We start from the raw sequence: 7469 nt of genomic DNA on the forward strand, positions 1-7469 counted from the left end.
TGCTCAGCAGGGAGCCTGCTTTTCCCTCTGCCTGCAGCTCCCCCTGCTTGTGCTCTCTCTCTCTCTCTCTCTGACAAATGAATAAATAAAATCTTAAAAACTGTTAAAACTGAGCAACTTAAAAAAAAATCTTTAAATAAAGTATCCTATTAAAAATGTTTGGGGGGGCGCCTGGGTGGCTCAGTCATTAAGCGTCTGCTTTCAGCTCGGGTCATGGTCCCAGGGTCCTGGGATCGAGCCCCGCGTCGGGCTCCCTGCTTCTCCCTCTCCCACTCCAACTGCTTGTATTCCCTCTCTTGCTGTGTCTCTCTCTGTCAAATAAATAAATAAAATCTTTAAAAAAAAAGGGGGGGATTATAGATGAAACAAGATACGCTAAGTGTTGATAATTCTTGAAGCTGGGTGATGGGAACATGGGGGTTTATTAAACCATTCTCTGTACTTTTGTGTGTGTTTGAAAATTCCATTAAAAAAAGTTAAGGAAAAAAACCTAAATTATTTGAAAGTTTAAGTAATTTGGTGATTTCTTAGATCTGACTTGATCTCTAAATATTACATATTAAAGTCTAGGGGTGCCTGGGTGGCTCTGTTGGTGGAACATGCAACTCTTGATCTTGGGGTTGTGAGTTCGAGCCCCACATTGGGTGTAGAGATGATTTAAAAAGCATAAAGTCTAAAAAACAAAAATAAAAGTCTAGTAGCTCAGAGTCAAAGAGTATTATAAGAATATTAAGAAATTGGGGCACCTGGGTGGCTCAGTCAGGTTAAGTGTCTGCCTTCGGCTCAGGTCATGATCCCAGGGTCCTGGGATCCAGCTCCATGCTGAGCAGAGAGCCTGCTTCTCCCTCTCCTTCTGCCCCTCCCCCTGCTTGTGCTCTCTCTCTCAAATAAATAAATAAAATCTTTAAAAAAAAAGAAAAAAAGAAATGTCAGAAAACTCCTGTTTAAAAAAATATATATTAAGAAATGAAGAAGGGCCCTAAATGTGAGCCAGTGCTACCAAAGTAGGTCATGTCATGGGCCAACTCCCCCTCTGGTTCCTGTGGAACATAGTCCTTCATTCAGCAACTCTACTTCTAGGGATGTGTTTTCAGGAAATAATTGGCACATGTGCCAACCTGTATGTGACTGAGGATGTTCTTCTCAACAGGTTTATAATAGTGAAACATCAGAAACATGAATATACAGATGCTGGTTCAACAAACCATGGTCATAAGCAAATAACTGGATATAATACAGATATGAAGAATAATCTATTTAAACATCTTGGACCTCAGTTTTTTTGTTTGAAATGGGGAGAGCCAAAGGAAGAGAGAAAAAAGAGGTTGTACTCCTCAGCTAGTTTTATGAGGTCAGCAAATCTTTGATACTAATATCTAACAAGGACATTAAAAGAAAGGAAAATTACAGGCTAATATCTCTTATGGACAAAGATACAAAAATCCTAAACAAAATATTAGCAAATTGAATCCAGCAGTATATAACAATTATAGTAAATCAGGATCAAATAAATCAGGACCAGGCCCCTGGGTGGCTCAGTAGGTGAAGCGTCTGACTTCAGCTCAGGTCATGATCCCAGGGTCCTGGGATGGAGTCCCATATTGGGCTCCCTGCTCAGCAGTGAGTCTGCTTCTCCCTCTGCCCCTCACCCCTGCTCATGCTCTCTCTCTCTCTCTCAAATTAATAAATAAAATCTTTAAAAATGGGGCACCTGGGTGGCTCAGTCATTAAGCGTCTGCCTTCGGCTCAGGTCATGGTCCCAGGGTCCTGGGATCGAGCCCCACATCGGGCTCCCTGCTCAGCGGGAAGCCTGCTTCTCTCTCTCCCACTGCCCCTGATTGTGTTCCCTCTCTCGCTGTGTCTCTGTCAAATAAATAAATAAAATCTTTAAAAAAAAAATCTTAAAAAAAAAAATCAGGACCAAATCCAGGAATGCCTGGTTGTTTTATTAAAAAACCAAACAATGTAATTTAACATATTAAGAGATAAAAGAAAAAAAGATATCATCTTAATAGGTACAGAAAAAGCATTCAGTAACATTCAACATCCACTGAAGATTTTAAAAACTCTTAGTAAATTAGGAATGGAAGGAAATATCTTTAATCTGATAAATGGTATACCAAAACTTGTAGCCAGTGTCATGCTTAATGTTAAATTGTTGAAAGTGGTCCTCTTGAGTTCAGGAATAAGACAAGGATGTTCCCCCTCACTACTTTTGTACTCTAGGGGCTTACCAGTGCAGTGAGGCAAGAAAAAGAATTAAAATGACTATGGATTGGAAAAGAAATAAAACTATTATTATTTGCAGATGAGATGCTTGTGTATGCAGAAAGTTTTAAAGAAGCTACAGATAAAAATTTATAATCATTCAGAGAGATTAGTAAATCAGTATACAAAATCAACATCAAAAGATCAATTAGATTTCTATATACCCTCAATAAGCACTTAGAAAATGAAGTTCACAAATAATACATTTACAAAAGCACCCAAAATCAAGTACCTTGAACTAAATTTAATAAAAGATGTCTAAAACCTGAAGTGAAAGTTATAAAGCTTTGTTGACAATACCCAGTATTTGTGAATATGTGGAGCAACAGTAACTCTTTTTTTTAAGTTATGTTCTAGCCAGCATATAGTACATCGTAAGTTTTTGATGTAGTAACAGGAACTCTTAAACACTGATGGTGGAAGTGGCAGTTGGTACAACTTTGGTAGATAGTTTGGTAGTCTCTAGTACTAAGTTGAAAGTACACATACTCTATGAGCCAGATTCCGCTCCTAAGTGTGGGGTGCCCTGATCCGATGGGGGCTGTCAGTGCGGGCAGTGAAAGAGTTCACCCAAGGCAGGACAAAAGAGCTAGAAGTTTATGGAATACACCACAAGGGAGGAGAGGAAAGGACAGCAAAGGAGAGACTGTCTGCAACGAGGCTGTGGCGAGGGGCCACAGTTACAGGGTGGAGTAAGGGAGGATGGGGATGAAGAGGGAACAGAAGGCTGGCTGAAGACAAAGCATAAGCAGACACCCACAACCTCCCTCCACCCCCCACTCCTGGGTGGGACACGTGTGACATTCTTCCAGGAAGTTCCCAACTATCTTAATGTTAATGCCTTATTAGAGGGGTAAACAACCTTAACTTGACAATGGCAAGGCCTCCGGTATCCTGTGAGTCTTCTTTAACATAAAAAAATCCTTTTGAAACCTCCCTTTTTCTTACCTTCCCCAACCCCATAGTATATAATCAGCCACCCCTCACAACCCCGGGGCAGCAGCTCTTTCTGCCCTCGGGTCCTGTCCCCATGCTTTAATAAACCACCATTTTGCACCAAAGACGTCTCAAGAATTCTTTCTTAGTCGTCAGCTCTGGACTCCACCCCATTGAACCTCACCTATATCCTGAAACCCCATCAGGGACTTACGGAATTTTCCCTTTTTTGGTAATCTTAGGAACTGTACCTGGTTGTAATTGGTCAGTTAGGGCCTATGGCTATTTCCAGGTGGGTTATTTAACGAGCCTATTTGCATTCAGCTCAGTGGGCGGTCACAGCCTTTGCTGTTTTTCCTTGCTCCCATATCCTTTGCTCAAGCCTGTTGCCTTAAAGTGGCCTCGACACTAGGTTTATGCCCTGTGTGTGCACATGTGTACCAGGAGACAGAAAAAAGATGTTCAAAGAAACATTTTTCATAATTGCCCCCAAACTGGAAACAACCCAGATGTCCATCAACAGCAGAATGGATCCTTTCTTGTAAACTCCTAGAATGGAATGCTGTAATGCAATATGCTGAAAATGATGAACTAATGCTACATGCAAAAAAAGTTGAATCTCAGAAAGATCCAGGATACATGCATTATAGTTCTATTTATATAAAGTTCTAAAGGGGCGCCTGGGTGGCTCAGTCGTTAAGCGTCTGCCTTCGGCTCAGGTCATGGTCCCAGGGTCCCGGGACCGAGCCCCACAACGGGCTCCCTGCTCAGCGGGAAGCCTGCTTCTCCCTCTCCCACTCCCCCTGCTTGTGTTCCCTCTCTCGCTGTGTCTCTGTCAAATAAATAAAATCTTTAACAAAAAATAAAGTTCTAAAACAAAACAATATTGTTTGGGGATTCGTTTTTGAATGGTAAAGCTCTAAAGAAAAGCAAGAAAATAATAGCCATAACTCATGAGAGTGGTTTGATGGGCAGGGACTTGGGGATTTCAGGAGTACTGGCAATATTCTATTTCTTGATCTCTGTGGTGGTTTGCTTTATAGTAATTTGTTAAGCTATATTTACATTTTTTGCATTTTCTGGGTTTTTCCCCCACTTAAGTAAGAATGTTTTAGAACCTGGAGATAATATTAGGATCTCAGGGTTTATTGTGAGAATGAGATGAAGCCATGTAGAGCTCTTAGAATATGCCTGGCACTTTGTAAGACTTTAATAATGTTAGCTATCGAAACACAATAGAACATTGCTGTGATCATGGTTTTCCTTATTTGTTGCCCGGACTTCTCAGCTTGCAGTTTCTCTTTTATTTCTATTAATGCTGTCTTCTGAGTCACTGGTGTTTCCTTTATCACTTCTCTCATCACTCTTAACCGCGGAAATCTCTCTCCAATCCAGAGATCTAATACATATTTCTTTTCTTGCAGAATTAAAAGGGGTTGCTTTTGAACATTTGATTCTTTCTTATTCCTTTCATAACAACAACATATATTATTTCAGAATTAGTACACATTTGCATAAAATCGACATTTATTTATCAAACTGACCTGGAATTCATATTTAGTGTCATCAGGAGGGAAAGCAAACTGATCCCCCTAGCACGCTAATTGTACAATTAGTCCCTCCCCCACGGATTGCTGCTGCTTTCTCCTCTCGCATATGTTAAATTCACAACTATTTGCACCGAAGGCATAGGTGGGAAACAACACAGTGCTTGAATGGAATGTGATAATGCAACTGAAGACGGGGAAGGGGGTGGTTGCCAGGCAGCAGGAGGTCTAGCTGCAACCCAGAGGGAAAGAAAAAGGTCGAAAGCCTCCTTTCTGTCAGAGGAAACGTTCCTTAGAAGATTCCATCCTTGTGTGTGACACACAAAGCACTTGCTCGTATGACGTTTGGCCAAGCACTTCCTATGTGTAGAGCTGCTTATGTGCAGATAGGAATAGCACCTGTGTCATGTGCAGATACACGTGTCGTGTGCAGATCGTAATAGCGCCTACGTCAGAGGGTGCTGTGCCTGAGAACTAACCTTAGGAGGGAGCACTGGCTTTGGAGTCAGTCAGCCAGGCATCTCATCCCTGGCTCCACCACTAATTAGCTGCATGACCCTAGGTAGTTTCCTAATTTTCCAGCCTGTTTCCTCATCAGAAATCGGTGGCAATTAATAGTAATTGAATTAGGGGCGCCTGGGTGGCTCAGTTGGTTAAGCGTCTGCCTTTGGCTCAGGTCATGATCCTGGGGTCCCGGGATCGAGCCCAGCTTCCCATTCCCTGCTCAGTGGGGAGTCAGGTTCTCCCTCTGCCCCTCCCCCTGCTCATGCCCTCTCTCTCTCAAATAAAAAAGCTTTAAAAAATAGTAATTAAATTAATGTCATCTAGTATATTAGAGGGGGCGCCTGGGTGGCTCAGTCAGTTAAGCATCTGCCTTTGGCTCAGGTCATGATCCCAGAGTCCTGGGATGGAGCCCTGCATCCAGGCTCCCTGCTCAGTGGGGAGTCGGCTTCTCTCTCTCCCACTGAACCTTCCCCTGGCTCTTGCTCTCTCTCTCACTCGCTCTCTGTGTCTCTCAAATAAATAAAATCTTTAAAGAAAAAACAACCCCCCCCAGTAATTTAGAAATAGAAAGTGATAGTAATAGCTATCTTAGGGGGTTACTGGAAAATTAAAGAGCTACTACATTTAAAATGCTCGGCACAAGGGTACCTGGCACATAATAAGCTTTCAATAAATTACAGTTGTGGTAGTTCTAATTTCTATTGCTGTTTTGGAAGGATCAGGAAGAGAAAGAAGATTTAGCAAAGGAGACTGAGAAGCAGGCACCGAAAAGATCTGGGAGGGGGCTGTGAGGCAGGGGTGTCAGATACCAAGGGAAAATAGTATCTAGAAGAAGGGGAATAATGCACAGGAAGGTCATGCAAAGTCTGGTTTCTCCTGAAAAAAGACTCATTTCCTCTCTTAGCGAGTACTGAAAGTGAAGGGAAAAGGAAAACAAATTCTCAAATGAAGGCTATCAGACACAAAATTCTCTAAAAGCCTTCTTTCGGCTAACTCCCTTAGTTTGATCTGAATGCCCAGGTCCTGAATACTGGAAAAGCCAATGTTGCACAAAGTGAAATAAAGTATCAGGTTTGCCTTGTTTTGGTGGAATAAAAAATTCAGACAATTTTAAGTGTACAGGACGAAGAGGAGGATGGGGGAGGGAAGAAATGGGGATGAATCATAGAACGGTTTTACAAAGCCGTGGTCTATACTGAACCCCCAAACTAACACCGGTGAAAAGGAGGGCAGTGGTTGGTCTCACATTTATTTTTCTTTTTCCCCTATTTGATCCCAGAAAGTTATGACAGCATAAACTGTTTATTTGGGTAAATTACTCGACAAGCATTTATAGAGTAAAACTGAGAGAAGGTGATACTTTAATCTAGGATAGATGAGTGGGCAGATGCCTTGCAAGGGAAGATTTAGAGAAAGGGAGGAATAAAGGGCTTACAAACCAAGAGTCAGGGAATGTTGGTGGCCCCTGTGGCTTTGGGGGCCTGAGTGGAGTTACCTGTGGCCTGGGGGTGGGGGGAGAGTCTCTTTTGGCTCTGAAGAGATGGAGGTGGCCGCCAGGGGCCCAGAAGTGCCCACAGAGGGATGCAAGAAGTGGGCCTCGTTGTTACAGGATTTATTTTCCTTCGGTGCCCAGGGTTCTTGGTCATACCTCTTCAGAAGAGTGAAGAGGTAGACCAGATGTACAGTAGTGGGCAGCAGAGCAAAGTTCATTGAGCGATAAAGTTTATTGAGCGATAGTAAAGTTTATTGAGCCATAGTACAAAGCTCCCGAAGAGGGAGGGGACCCGAGAGTGTTGCCACTGGAGTTTCTGAGTCTAGGGGGTTTTGGGGGCTTGTTGGCGGGCTGTTTTAATCTGATTAACCCACCATGCACCTGTCACACAATCAGGTTTTTGTCATCTACCTATCACATGGGAAAGGGTGGAGGGCTCCTTCCAGGGTGGTGTAAAATCCTTTTAAGGGTGGTTTCCTCTTAGGGCAGGGGCCCCTTGTCCCTGCCTGCCTTTCTTCCAACTATCCTTCATCACTCATGAGCCTTTGCTCTGGCCAGTTCTTAGCTAAAGGGTCTGAGGCAGAAGGGCCCTCCCAGTCTCTTTCTGCCCATGAGGTTAAGGAGGTGAAGCTTAAGGCAAACATGGGGAGCTAGGGTTAGGGGAGGGGTGCTGACAGAGCACAGGAGGCTGAGCCTCCACCTCCCTCCACTGCGAGAGAGTG

The sequence above is a fragment of the Neomonachus schauinslandi genome, chromosome X, assembly GCF_002201575.2.
Source record: "Neomonachus schauinslandi chromosome X, ASM220157v2, whole genome shotgun sequence".
In the NCBI taxonomy this organism is placed as follows: Eukaryota; Metazoa; Chordata; class Mammalia; order Carnivora; family Phocidae; genus Neomonachus; species Neomonachus schauinslandi.